Source organism: Paroedura picta, chromosome 3 (assembly GCF_049243985.1).
Source record: "Paroedura picta isolate Pp20150507F chromosome 3, Ppicta_v3.0, whole genome shotgun sequence".
In the NCBI taxonomy this organism is placed as follows: Eukaryota; Metazoa; Chordata; class Lepidosauria; order Squamata; family Gekkonidae; genus Paroedura; species Paroedura picta.
In genome coordinates, this window is record NC_135371.1 from 57525916 (window position 1) to 57539891 (window position 13976).

Below are 13976 nucleotides of genomic sequence, written 5' to 3' on the forward strand. Positions count from 1 at the left end.
GGTTGAGTGAGTAGCTAGACAGAGACTCCCATTTGGACCAAGGAAAGGGGATAAATCTAGAGAAGAAAAATCCCTACACAGCTCTGAAAAGTACAGAGATCCCTGGTCTGGTGTGCTTAGAAACTGCCTTTAGAGACCTTAAAAATCAGTTAACTCCAGACAAGTGCTGGTGTTTCAAGAGGGGTTTGGGTACTAGAATAAGTCTGCCAGCCTTCTGGAAACTAAAAAAAAAAAAAGTCAGAATTCTCAAAGTGTACTGGAATGTTTGGGGGGAAGTACTGGAACTTAAGCCTTTCAACAAAGATCTTAAGAAAAATAAGACACAAATTAGCCTGAAATACAAGAACTGAAGTCTCTGCATGTACTATTTTTTTCTTCAGTTATCTATATTGAATTACCTCAGAACTCCCCCCCCCCAAAAGAATAAAACATTTTGCTAGTTTTAAATTTCAAAATGTTTCAAGTGCCATTTTCAGAGGCTTAAGTTAAAGGGGGCTTCTATTCCTTCCCTCAGGTTCCTGGGCTGAGCCAGCAGTAAACTAGCATACCGAGGCACGGTAAGACAGCCAGAGTACTTCAGGAAAGAAGAAAACAGACCACTATGGCTGCTTGGTCAGAAATGGAGGGAAGTGGACAGGGCTATCATATCACGGAATTATCACACAGCTGTTGCAGTTTCCACAAATGTACCAGCATGCAAAGTATCTGCCACTATTGCACAAATGGTAGCAGCCATTTCCATAGGCACGATATGAGGGGAAGATAATATGAATTTCCACAAATCTCTGCTGTATTGGGAACTGAAGGATAGTCATGTTTTAGCCAGTGATTATGTAGAAGCTGCCAACTGCCTGAATAGTGTTGGTTATGTAAACTCTATAGTTCCATCTATGTTAAAAAGAAACCAACATTCTTGGGAAACTTCTGTGAGTACAACTACATAAATACTATTATCTGTGGTAATACTAATCCAAAAGAAAACCAAAAATGGGAGGCAGAAACTCCTCCTCCTATTCAGTGGCCATTGTGTTTGGCAGCTTCCTTTGTACCTTGTGATATCCTTTCAAGAAAGAATGGTCTCCCCCTCACAGAAGTAAACGCCCTTTTCAAGTTACTGAAGGCAAACAGAGTAAGAGTTTTATGTACACAGCCACTGAGGAGACATGTGCTATTGGTATACTAGAATAACCAAATGTTGCATAACGGAAAAGTCAAATATTTATTTATTTTTATACCGCCCTTCCCTACAGCTCTGGGCGGTTTACATAAAACATTTTTGAACATTCACGTAGAACACTATCAAAATCAATATAACAGGGAAGGAAGTTAGTAAAATGGCTAAAAATGCAACTTGAGCACCACTATTACTTGCTTAGGGGAAAAAACAACACACAACAGTCATGTATGGCAGTGACCCAAGAATAAATTTTGGTGTGTTGGTTACTAGAAGAAAAAGTTGTTTTTATATCCCGCTTTTCTCTACCCTAAGGCGACTCAAAGCGGCTTAGAATCACTTTCCATTCCTCTCTCCACAATAGGCACCTTGCAAGGCAGGTGCTGCAGGACCTGTACCTTGCCCAAGATCACCCAGCAGGCTTCATGTGGGAGGGTGGGGAATTGTTCTCTACACCACCATGCTGTCTACTGGACATAAATATACCCAGTCAATGCGTGATCATCAAAGTACCTTTCCTGAGGGCAAAATACAATGCTGACAGAAGAAACAGCACCTGTGTGAACACAGAGTTAGATATCTCAGATCATGGTCCAAAATGTGTTGAAAGAAACTCATTGTCCTCTAGCCTGAGTGGGATGAGCACCAAGACTGCTATGAGCTCCCCCAAAGGTGTGGTCTCATGGGTGCCATGGCGCTTGCTGACACTGTCCCTAGAGCCTGCTAAGCATTTTTAGAAAGCAGGCAGTCCTAGGTGAGGGTTTTGCCCAACAGGGATTCTGTTGTTTCAGCAGTAGCTGTCATCATAGTACAGGGATCATCGCTGTGTAACTGAAAGCATGTGCCAGAATATATGTGCATTTAAAAAAGGCAAACTGCCTGAAATGTGGAGAAGTTACTATAGAGTTATGCCGGATTTCACTCCCCAAGATTTTGTAGTTGGCTCTGCTTCTCCTGGCAGCCATTTTGCAGTTTGGCCCACCTCTTTCTGTCAGAATTCCCACAAGGTCAAAAAGCCAGGGTACTCCTGGACAACTCGTGTTCAGAATACACAGGAATGTAAGAGTGTTCTTTTGGCAGAGTGCTTCATGGCATTATGAGATGATTACCTCAGAATAAACTCAAACAGATCTTAGTAGCTGCCAGAATAGCACCTCTTGATCTACATTTAGCCAAAGGTTGAGGGGGTGATGAATTAAAAAAAGGGCACTCCTTTAAAAGGAGAATATACAGAAGATATTTCTCTTAAGGATTAGTTTTCCGTATAATTTTGTGGAAATTTTTACAGCCTACATCTGTTATTGATGTGGCCTGTGGCAGCTGGGGGGGCAGTATCCCCAGTTTTGGGTTTCTTTTTGCAATTTGGTAATATATTCTATACATTCTTTAATTTCAGTGTTTAGGCCAGCAAGTGTTGCTCTACACCAGCGCCAACAAGTACAGGCCCAAACGGCCATAGTTAAAGATAATAGCAGGGCCTGGCTTCCTTTTAAAAATGGAAAGTGGAACACAGGTGATGGGTTGGTTGACCTTCCTCCTCCCCCTCTCCCACTTGGTGGTCAGTTGTCTCAGGCACTTGTAGGAAAAGGTTGGGCTATGGGCAGCATAGGTAAAATGGGTTTCATTTCATGTTAATATTGATTTCATTTCATGTTAATATAATTATAATAATAATAAACTATCTTTCTTCCCCGCCCTTCCTAGAAGGCTCAGTGTGGGTAACATCAGTCATAAATACTTTAAAACTATAATTTGCATTAAAACAGTTCCAACTAACCCCCCTTCCGCTCATTAATAAAATATTACCTTATCAAATAATAACATTGATGTAACTATTATTATGGAGGCTATCCGTATTTGGGAGATGCAACCTCCCATGGTGTTCCAATGGATTATAGTTCTTATAGGGTTTTTCTAGGGAGGCTACTGTTATGGGTGATCTTCCTGGCCTCAGCCATAGGCCTGGTGGAATAGATCTGTCTTGCAGGCCTTGTGGAACCGATCTCAGTTCTGTGGGGCACTGATCTTGGCTGGTAGAGCATTCTACCATGCCAGGTCTGGGGCTGAAAAAGTCCCAGTCTCACCTCTCAGGCCAGGGGCTCTGAGCAGATTTGGGTCCATAGACCATAGCGTTGCTTGGGGGATGTAGTGGGAGAAGGAGTTCCAATGGTACAATGGTCTCAGACCATTTAGGGCAGTGGTCCACAACCTTTTTATCACCGGGGACCGGTCAACACTTGACAATTTTACTGAGGCCCGGGGGGGGGGTAGTCTTCTACTGATGGGTGTCGCTGCTGCCACCTGAGCCCCTGCTCCACTTGCTTCCTTCCCGGCACCCCTGACTTCCCACTGCCCGCTGCCAGCAGCGGCTGCGCAGTGCCACGCCGAGGGGAAGCTCCAGCCATGGCAGCTGCTGGAGAGCACCAAAGATGGGTCAGCGGCAAAGTGGCAGGGCAGACCCCGAGGCAGCAGCCGGGAAGGATGAGAAGGAGCCGCGGCCCAGTACCGACTGATCTACGGACCGGTACCGGTTGCCAGACCGGGGGTTGGAGACCACTGATTTAGGGCTTTAAAAATCAAGACTAAAACCTTGAATCTAATCCAGTTTCCATTCTGGAGCCAATGAAGCTGGGCAAACACTAGTGTCACACGCACCCTCCACTGGGTTCCCATAAGGACCTGTGCCACTGCATTTTGAACCAGTTGGAGTCTCTAAGTCACTCTCAAGGGAAGCCTGGCGTAGAGCAAGTTGCAGAACTATAGCCTAGAGGTGACTGTTGCATGGATCACTCTAGCTAGGTCAGGAGCCAAGAGGTAGGGTGCTAATAGCCGTGCCTGGTGTAGATGGAAAAATGTAGATTCTCTGCCCTGTTTTTTAGTGAACTGGGCAGATCTGTGAATAACAGACTGCTGTACCAGTTTGATCAACAGTTAACATTATTTTACAAACCGGCAGTTGGACCATATAGGATTGATAGGCAGTGCTCCATGGTTCAGTTGGCTTGCTCCATGCTTCATTTGATACTAGAGTGTACAACAACTCTGAAACTGCTAATCACTGCTGTTTTGCTATTGGTCACCAAGGAGTAAACTTCAGAGATGAATAGACAGGCTAATACCTCCTATAAGGCAAATAAGTGGTCCAGAGACCAGCTGTAAGGAAAGAGTTTATAGGATTATTACAGTCATCTCATATACTACAGGTGATTACTGATTGTCATATTTGTTTTCTCCGGCTGGAAGAGTTACTTCTGTATAAACAGACACAGGACTAGTCTGCAAGGTCTTCTGTCTTTTTCCACTGTTTGTTTCCTGGCCGATTTCCCAACTCCATGAGTCGGCTTGAATAGGACAATCAATCATAAATCCTGTACTCTGCCCAGATTCATTATCTGCATTCTTAAATCACATTCCTGAAAAAAAGAAAAGATGCATTGGCTAACATTAAGATACACATATTTCCCACGCATATCTAAATTCAAGTTGACAAGTTGCTAGTGATATTATAAAACTTGAATTACATTTGCCTTAATCCAATAAACCCCATATTACATTAATCTTTGTGCTCCATCACCTTGTTGTTGTTAGCTGTGAAGTCATGTCCGACCCATCGCGACCCCATGGACAATGATCCTCCAGGCCTTTCTGTCCTCTACCATCCCCCCGAGTCCATTTAAGCTCGCACCGGCTGTTTCAGTGACTCCATCCAGCCACCTCATTCTCTGTCGTCCACTTCTTCTTTTGCCCTCAATCGCTCCCAGCATTAGGCTCTTCTCCAGGGAGTCCTTCCTTCTCATGAGGTGGCTAAAGTATTTGAGTTTCATCTTCAGGATCTGGCCTTCTAAAGAGCAATCAGGGCTGATCTCCTCTAGGACTGACTGGTTTGTTTGCCTTGCAGTCCAAGGGACTCTCAGGGGTCTTCTCCAGCACCAGAGTTCAAAAGCCTCAATTCTTTGACGCTTGGCCTTCCTTATGGTTCCTTATGGTTCACAGCCATACATTGCAACTGGGAAGACCATAGCCTTGACTAGACACACATTTTGTTGGCAGGGTGATGTCTCTGATTTTTAGGATGCTGTCTAGGTTTGCCATAGCTTTCCTCCCCAGGAGCAAGCGACATTTAATTTCTTTGCTGCAGACCCCATCTGCAGTGATCTTGGAGCCCAGGAAAATAAAATCTGTCACTACCTCCATTTCTTCCCCATCTGTTTGCTGGATGCCATGATCTTAGTTTTCTTGATGTTGAATTTCAAGCCAACTTTTGCACTCTCCTCCTTCACCCGCATCAAGAGGCTCTTTAGTTCCTCTTCGCTTTCTGCCATTAGAGTGGTATCATCTGCATATCTGAGGTTGTTGATATTTCTCCCTGCAATCCCAATTTGTGACTCATCTAATCCTGCCTTTCTCATTATGTGCTCCGCATACAAGTTAAATAGGCAAGGTGACAGTATACAGCCTTGCCGAACTCATTTTGCCTTTTGGTACTGTCCATAGAGTTTTCATGGCAAAGATACTGGAGTGGTTTGCCATTTCCTTCTCCAGTGGATCACCTTTTCTCAGAGCTCTCTGCTATGACCTGTCCATCTTGGGTTGGGCCTGCATGGCATAGCTCATAGCTTCACTGAACTACGCAAGCCCCTTCACCACGACAAGGCAGCGATCCTTGAAGGGGCTCCGTCACCTAGGAAAGGCATATTTCATAAGATGCTGGACCTCTGTATTCATATGGAGTTAGATTGAAAATAATTATTGTCTTACATTATGCTTAGATTTAAGCAGTGTTTTAGCCTCAAAGCAATCTAGTAAGAAAGATAAGGCCTTGGACCAGCGCAGCCATAACTTTGCTAGCCATGAGATTACAGATCAAGAGTAGGGCAGAGTCTGCACTTACTTTCTTTATTCCATTGTTAATCCTGTTGAATTCAGATCGCTTTGAACTCAGGTCTTCCTCTCCCCTCCCCATTGAAACAGGAAAGTCTTCTGCACGTGGTTAGGGTAGTTCAGAAGGTGGGGGAGAGGAGCCAGGCAGGGAGCCTCTTTCTTTTCTTGGAGGGGGTGGGGGAGAGGATTGAAAAAGGCAGAGAAGGGAGAAAAAATCCAGGACCGACAGAAGTTGAGAGAAATTAGGGGCTTCTCCTTTAAAGCAAGTTTGTCACATGACCAGGTGTGGCCTATCAGAGGTTCTCTACCACGGAGCTTGGTTTCCCAATCTGGATATTGAGCATTAAAAGCACTCTAAGATATGGCACAATAAAGGTAGGGTCACTCCGGATCAATCCTTCTTGCTGCAGAAAGAAAATTTAAATCACCCAAAATCCAATGTGTGTTGAGGGCAGGGACTGAATCGATCTGGGGTTGGAATAAAAGCTCCGTGCAGTTTACACCTAGGGTGTAAACTGCACAGAGCTTTTATTCCAATCCCAGGTTGATTCAGTCCCTGCCCTCAACACAGAATGTGATTTCCGTTTTGATTTGGGGCGATTTAAATTTTCCTTCTGCAGCAAGGTGGATTGATCCGGAGTGACCCTACCTTTATTGTGTGATATCTTAGAGTGCTTTTAATCCTCAATATATTTAAAAATCACATTGTTTTGAATCTGGGCTCTTCTGTGGTAGAGAACCTCTGATAGGCCACACTTGGTCATGTGATAAACTTGCCTTAAAGGAGAAGCCCCTAAGTTCTCTCAACTTCTGTTGCTCTTGGATTTTTTTCCCTGCCTTCTTTGATCCTCCCCTTCCCCTTCAGGAAAAGAAAGGATTTTTTCCTCCTTCCTCTGACTTTTTGGATCCTCTTCCCTCCTTCAAGAAAACAAAGAAAGAGTCTCCATTTGCCTCCTCCCCCCTCTTCTGAGCCTCCCTAACCACGTGCAGAACACTTTCCTGTTTCAATGGGGAGGGGGGAGAGGAAAACTCGAGTTCAAATCAATCTGAATTCAACAGGATTGACAATGGAATAAACAAAGTAAGTGCAGACTCTGCCTAGGACAAACGTTTATGTTCCTTTGCCTTCAGGTCTGAATTTCCACAGCCTTCCTTTTCTGTGGATTGACATGACATCCGACCCATGCCGATCATGGTTAAGAGCACTCCTCAATCATAGTTTGGAAACTATATTTTAAGAAAGTTGATCTGGTTGTTGTGCAAGCCTGTCTTTACTCATTTACAGAGCCTAGATTAGATTACTGCCATGCTCAGTGTGTCTTTGTCTGCCTCCTTTGCTGACTCATCCCCCAAAGCCCAAGTGTTGTTCCTTACAGTTGCATTCACCTTCCTGCAGGTGCAGGTCTTGACTGGCCCCCTATCAGCCTGTCAGTCCAGATCATGTAAAGACTCCGCTCTAGGAATGAACACTGATCGTGATCATTGCTGTGCAATCAGGCAAGTGCTTTGTCTTCTCTCTAGAATTCCCTCCTCCTTCTATATTCTCCTGGCTTGGGAGAGGCTGGCAGAAATGGAGGGTCTGACCTCCGTAGGGTCTCTTGCTTCTCCTGGAAGACTGAGCAGCATGACTATGACTGGAAAGTGTTCTTGCTTCCAGATGCTTAGAATCATAGAGCTGGAAGGCCATCTATTCCAACCCCCTGCTCAATGCAGGGTCATCCTAAAGCTTCCCCAGGGAGTCTGGTGCAGGGCAGCCTAAAGCTTCCCCAGGGAGTCTGCTGCAGGGCCTGGTTCTTCCAATTCCGAGGAGAGGACAGCTGGCTGGTTCATTACATGTGCTGGTATTAACCATTCAAGCCCTATGTAGTTTGGGGTAGCATAATCTAAGGACCACTGGTTCCCATATGAACGTACCAGTCCACCCCAGTCACTTTCAAAGACCTTGCCTTGGGTGCCACCACCATCTGAGAATAGATAGATAGATAGATAGATAGATAGATAGATAGATAGATAGATAGATAGATAGATAGATAGATAGATAGATAGATAGATAGATAGATAGATAGATAGATAGATAGATAGATAGATGCAACCCAAAAAGGGCCTTCTTAGTCATGGCACTGAAACTTCAGAACTTCCTCCCTGGGGAGATTTGTCTTCCACAAACAAGTGAAGACTGTTTGTTTAGTTTTGTATACCCCAAGTCAGTGGTTCTCAACCTGGGGGTTGGGGCCCCTTTGGGAGTCGAATGACCCCTTCACAGGGGTCATAGCAGGGCAAGCAGTTTGGCCGGGTGGCACCATCTACACAACATCCTTGCTGGGTAGATCGAGATAGAGCGTTCATCTGTCTGGAGCAGTGGAGAAGAGCGAGATCAGCATGGTGGGACAATGGAGAACTGAAATGAGAAACCTGGGGTGGGGGGGAAACAAATTTATATACAATCATGAACAATGGATTGTCACACCATTGGTCAGTTTTGGTTTAATTTCTGTGAAAGAACACTTGCATAATTTTATGGTTGGGGGGGGGTCACCACAATATGAGGAACTGTATTAAAGGGTCGTAGCATTAGGAAGATTGAGAACCACTGCCCCCAAGTGAACTCTTATTGGTCTTCATCCCTGTATGTGCTGTAGTTGTATGTCTGTACGCCTTTTCTTTGTGTATTGTTAAATATTTTACATAGACATTTTAAATGCCGTTCTAATATTTTTACGGTTTAATGTTTTGATGTTTGCCACCTTACAACTTCTTTGGGTGGAAAGGCGGCACAGAAGTGCTTTAAATAAAATAGCCTGTTATAAACTTGTAACATTAGATCACTGTTGCAACAGAAGAAAGGAAGAAAAGAGGTGGGGAGGGGGGTAGGAATGCTGGAATGCAGGGTTCTCCGGCCGCCAAAACAGTTTGACTCTTGGTCCATTGCAGAGATAGTTGAAGATAAATTACAAGGCAAAAAGTTGGTCTGGTGTTTCATTCCTTGCATGCACAGCACTCTGTTTTCATGTCCTGCACTTGTAATTTCAAATATCCTTTTGGTTTCCGCCCCCCCCCCCCCACACAACAACATTGTGAGGTCAATCCCCTTCACTCCCCTTAGAAACTGAACCACTGTTTTCAGATGATCAACTGTTTTCAGATGATCAACAGATGATCAATTCTTGTTACAGAGCTTCAAAACTTCAAAAATTTTGTCAGCACTCTCCATAGCATGTCTGTGGGTAAGTAGAGGTTCCATTTTGTACCTCCTTTCCCAGCAGCACTATAAGCAATTTCATCTTAGGGAAGGGCCTAGAACCTGCCTGGCTGCCAGGCTGATCTGATATCTCCCCATCTCACCTCAGGCAGCAGAGATGCCTGGCAGATCCACTTCCTCTTGCCTCTGCCTTACATGTGTGAGGGTTTTCCTTTACCTGCTCTCTTTCCCTATAGGTCTGCTCTCTTTGAAAACCAGTAGCACATCTAGTCTATTTGGCATTCAGAGCAGGCAAATGGGCGAAGCTTGGTGATGTGGGGGTGGGTGGGGCCAGAGCTTGGTGAGACGGGAATGAAGTTAGGGGCAGGGGGTGTGCCCAGGTAGGTTTTGCAGCTCAGGAGACAGAGCCCTGGCCTCTACCATCTGTTGGGGGTGAGCTTGGTCTGGCCCTCCGCCCCACTAGTCCCAAGCATGTGATAGGGCAGGAGAGCTTCTCTGGCTAGGAAGCGACCTGTGGAACCTTTCTCCTGGGAGCCAACTGGAAGGGAAGGGGCGGCCAGCCCATAGAGCCCTGCTGGCTCAGAGCATGGCCCAGCTGGGGTGCCTCCACAGACAGATGAGGGGGCTAGGGGACCAGCGGCCCAGTGGCACTGCCCAGGAAGTGGTGCCTGTCGCTGCCATACCCTAGGTATGTGCCTGTTGAAAACCAAGCAGCCTTTTCCATGTCCCTTGCCCATAGGAGAGGAGCAAGCCACAATCCCCTTAGACAAACTGAGAAGGGAGAAAAAGAAAACTTCTCTGCCATGATATTCTTCTTGTAGGCACTGCTGTGGCTGGCTGAGTGGGTGGTGGTGGTATACAGCCAGATAGGTCAATCAGTGAACTCTGGTTCCCATGGGAGTTCTACAGTGCAGGATATCAAGGCCATAGCCCTTCTGTGATGATCACCTCTCCGGAACCAGCATTTGAATGCAAACCACTTCTGAGCAAGGAGGCCTCATTTAGCGATCTTGGCTAAGTGGTATATGTGCCATCTAAGTTAGAGGCCATCACTACATTTTGTGCAATTCCACAAATTATAAACCCAAAATGTGAAATCCAGATAATACACACATTTTGAATCTTTCTTAGATTTGTATGGAGCTTTTCTGTGTCACAGTGATTCTCCTCATTCCATGTTCTGGTCCTTGTAGCTGCAGGTGCCAACTGATCATTATGAAGATTTAACCAAACCTTGGTGAGTTCGGTGATATGTCACAAGAGAAAGATGCAAGAACAAAATTTGCCCCCTCAGGAAAGAATCCTTAAAATGACTGCATAGTTTCATGTGTGAGACCGCCCCCTAGTGATCACTGTGATAGCATAACTTAACAGAAGACTGCTGCAATTACTTATTTCCTCAGTGCTGTTCTTTGTAGTATAAAAGTACACATTGAGATATATGAACAACGATGGCAGTTGACCATGAATGACATGAGAAAGTGGAAAAAGTTAAACTGAGAAGCCCTAGAGCATTATATATACACTAGATTCAAAGCCTGTCCTTAAGGACAGGCTTTGAAGGGCCCACGCCACCGGCGTGGCCACCCCAGGGAAGCCCTCCCGCCGATGTCATGGCTTCCCTGGGGGCCTCCAAGAAGGCCTGCCACGTCTGCAACACGACAGGCCTGCTCAGAGGCCTCGGGGGAAGCCCTCCCCAGCCCCCTCCCTGGTGGCAAGCCCAGTAGCCAGACTGACTGCCTACTTACGGTGGTCATTCTGGCTTCTGGGCAGAGCTCTGGCTGTTGCTGGTGAGGGCCCAATCGGAAGGCGATTGGGCCCTCACCTGACTGGCCAGAACTGCTGTCCATCCTGGTGAGGGGCCAATCGGAAGGCGCTTCGCCCACTCTCCACCCACTGAGGGCTTAGCGAAATATGATACCGCTCACTGAGCTGTTCCAGATTTTCCCCAAGCCCATTGCCATGTTCCCCTTCTACCTGGTCTTTAACGTTCTGGTCACCTCAACACCATGTGCATTAGTCTTTGTGTGGTCACACAAGAAAAATATTTAGTTTATTCTCACCTAAGAATACAGTCACACTGAAATGGAATACAGTCACACTGAAATATTCCTAATGCATGATGGACACTGTTTAGTGATCCATTTGGAACTGGAAAAGGATATAGAAGTACTCTGGTTTTTTTTCCCCCTTCTAGCAATGTTAGCGCTTGTCCAAATAGCAGATCTGGGTTTTTCTACTGTATCTCTCAAGAGAATCTTTCATGTGAATATATGTTGTCATAACAAAAGTATATGATAGTTGAAACCATCTTCTCCTGTAGTCCACACACCAGCTTATTTGATTGCTTAAAGTCACTTTCTTAACATAGCCAAGGGAAAATATTTAGAAATTTCCCTTTCCGATCACCTTCTGGGTAAGCAAGATTTCACAGCAGAAATGACCAGTTAGGAAAGGACAGAAGTTCATGCCAACTTCAGTCTCCACAGAGCTACTGGTAAAGTATGCAGCTGGAAGAAAAACAGTGAAGTTTGCAGCATGTTTAGTCAGCAGTTCTGAAAACTGGATGAACAACTTTTAAAAAGTACTCAGAACCTCACAAATCCATATGAATGCATAATCTTGTAAATATTCTTGCAAGAAGGCAAGAATTCTGAGATGGCAATCTGTGCTCTTGCTGAAATATGCTCCAGGCCAAGAAGGCTTATTTTATTTTTCAATTTATATGCTGCCCTTCCCCGAAGGATCAAGGCAGCTTACAACATATATTAACAATAAAACTACAAAATAACTTTCAACATTTAAAATAATCCAATTCTCACATTAAAACCAATCAATGATTTTAAAATGTGTTTGTCTTAATTGTACCTCAAGGTTCCTGTTTGGTTTGGCTGCAAAGCATTTGCATGGTTACCCTCTAGAATTCCCTCCATAATGTTTTATATACCTAGTGTTAGATGGGCTACTGGTCAGGTTCTACGTTCCTAAAGTTCCCCGTTAAGTGTTTTAAATTTGTTTTTTAATCTAGAATGATAAATCTAACATCAAGGCAACCCCATATAAGCCTGTCAACTATCCTCTTCCCCAACAATACAATATATCAGGTGGCCCCAGAATAAATGAAGATAAACAAGCTGGAGACAATTCAAAATTCCTGGAGGTGCTCCTATTTCAAGCTCTTGGTGATAAAAATATAAGAAGCCAACTTCATGTAAGCTTATCACCCACCCTCTTCCCCAACAAAGGCCATCAACAAGAGAAGAAAGTAAGAGCAGCACAGAGAAACTATTAAGAATAGAGATTTAACAGGAATGAGGCTGCTCTGATTGGCAGAAAGTCCCCTGGATTCTTATTCTATGTAGTTGAATTGCAGACTTACTAGAGCAGAGTTGCATTGGTGTATGATGTGGGAAACTCAGATTCAAATTCTTCCTCAGCTTTGAAGCTCACTCATCTGCATCTGGTTCAGAGGGCTGTTGCTTGTCTCAAAGGCCTCTCTCAGATAGCCAGTAAACCAGGAGGGAAATGTCCAATTGCTTTAGAAGAGGCTAAATATATGGAAATGTTTGGGCAGATGAAGCTTTTCATGGCACAGAGGCAAGCATTAAAAGGTAAAGGTAAAGGTATCCCCTGTGCAAGCACCGAGTCATGTCTGACCCTTGGGGTGACGCCCTCTAGCGTTTTCATGGCAGACTCAATCCGGGGTGGTTTGCCAGTGCCTTCCCCAGTCATGACCGTTTACCCCCCAGCAAGCTGGGTACTCATTTTACCGACCTCGGAAGGATGGAAGGCTGAGTCAACCTTGAGCCGGCTGCTGGGATCGAACTCCCAGCCTCAATGGGCAAAGCTTTCAGACGGCTGCCTTACCACTCTGCGCCACAAGAGGCAAGCATTATCCACTGGCTAATATCTCATCATGCCTGTTTTAAAGAGGAAAGATTTTTCTTTTCCTCATGCTCTTCAGAGCTCTTTTGAAGAAAGGGATGGCTCCAAATACAATCATTCAGTGAACAGAGTTTCACAACATTAGCGCTGGAACAATTTTCTTCAGATGAACCACAGAATTATTTGTCCCACAATGACTGCCAGGGAGTTCCAATTTACCACAAATAAGGATCCTATAATAAAGGTAGTTTCCTTTGGGAAATTAGAGTGCCATCCAAAGCACAGTTATCCCCTTCCAAGTCTATCAAAGTCAATGATTTTAGGAGGTTGTAATTCAGCTTTGGATGGCACTGGGATTGACACTGGAGTGGTGCGCCTGAGACACACACAAATGTGCACCATGAACACAGGGCAGGGGAAATCTTTGGTCTTACCACTGCTCTGTAAGTGGCCTAACTTCAGAGAGGGACTATGCTATTTATGTGTTAACTATATACCAGAAGCCTCATATGCTATTTCCAAAGAAATGCTGAACATCTGCTAAGAAATAGAAGGGACTAACCTGGATGTTCACACACATGGATGTCCACTGTACACACATTTGCTGTACATACAAGAATCCCTGGCGATCCATGCAATTGTGATGGGAAGCCAGGGGAATTAAACTCTCTGTGATATCTTTTGTCAGCAGAGGGTGCTCTGGAATCATTTCTGTACCAGTCCTTGACTCCTTTTATTTTGAGACGCTGCAAGCGAACTCGTTCTCTGAGGACATGGTGCTCTCTTACACAGAGTCTGGGACCTGTCATGTGTTTCACAGGGCTGACTGTGGCTAAT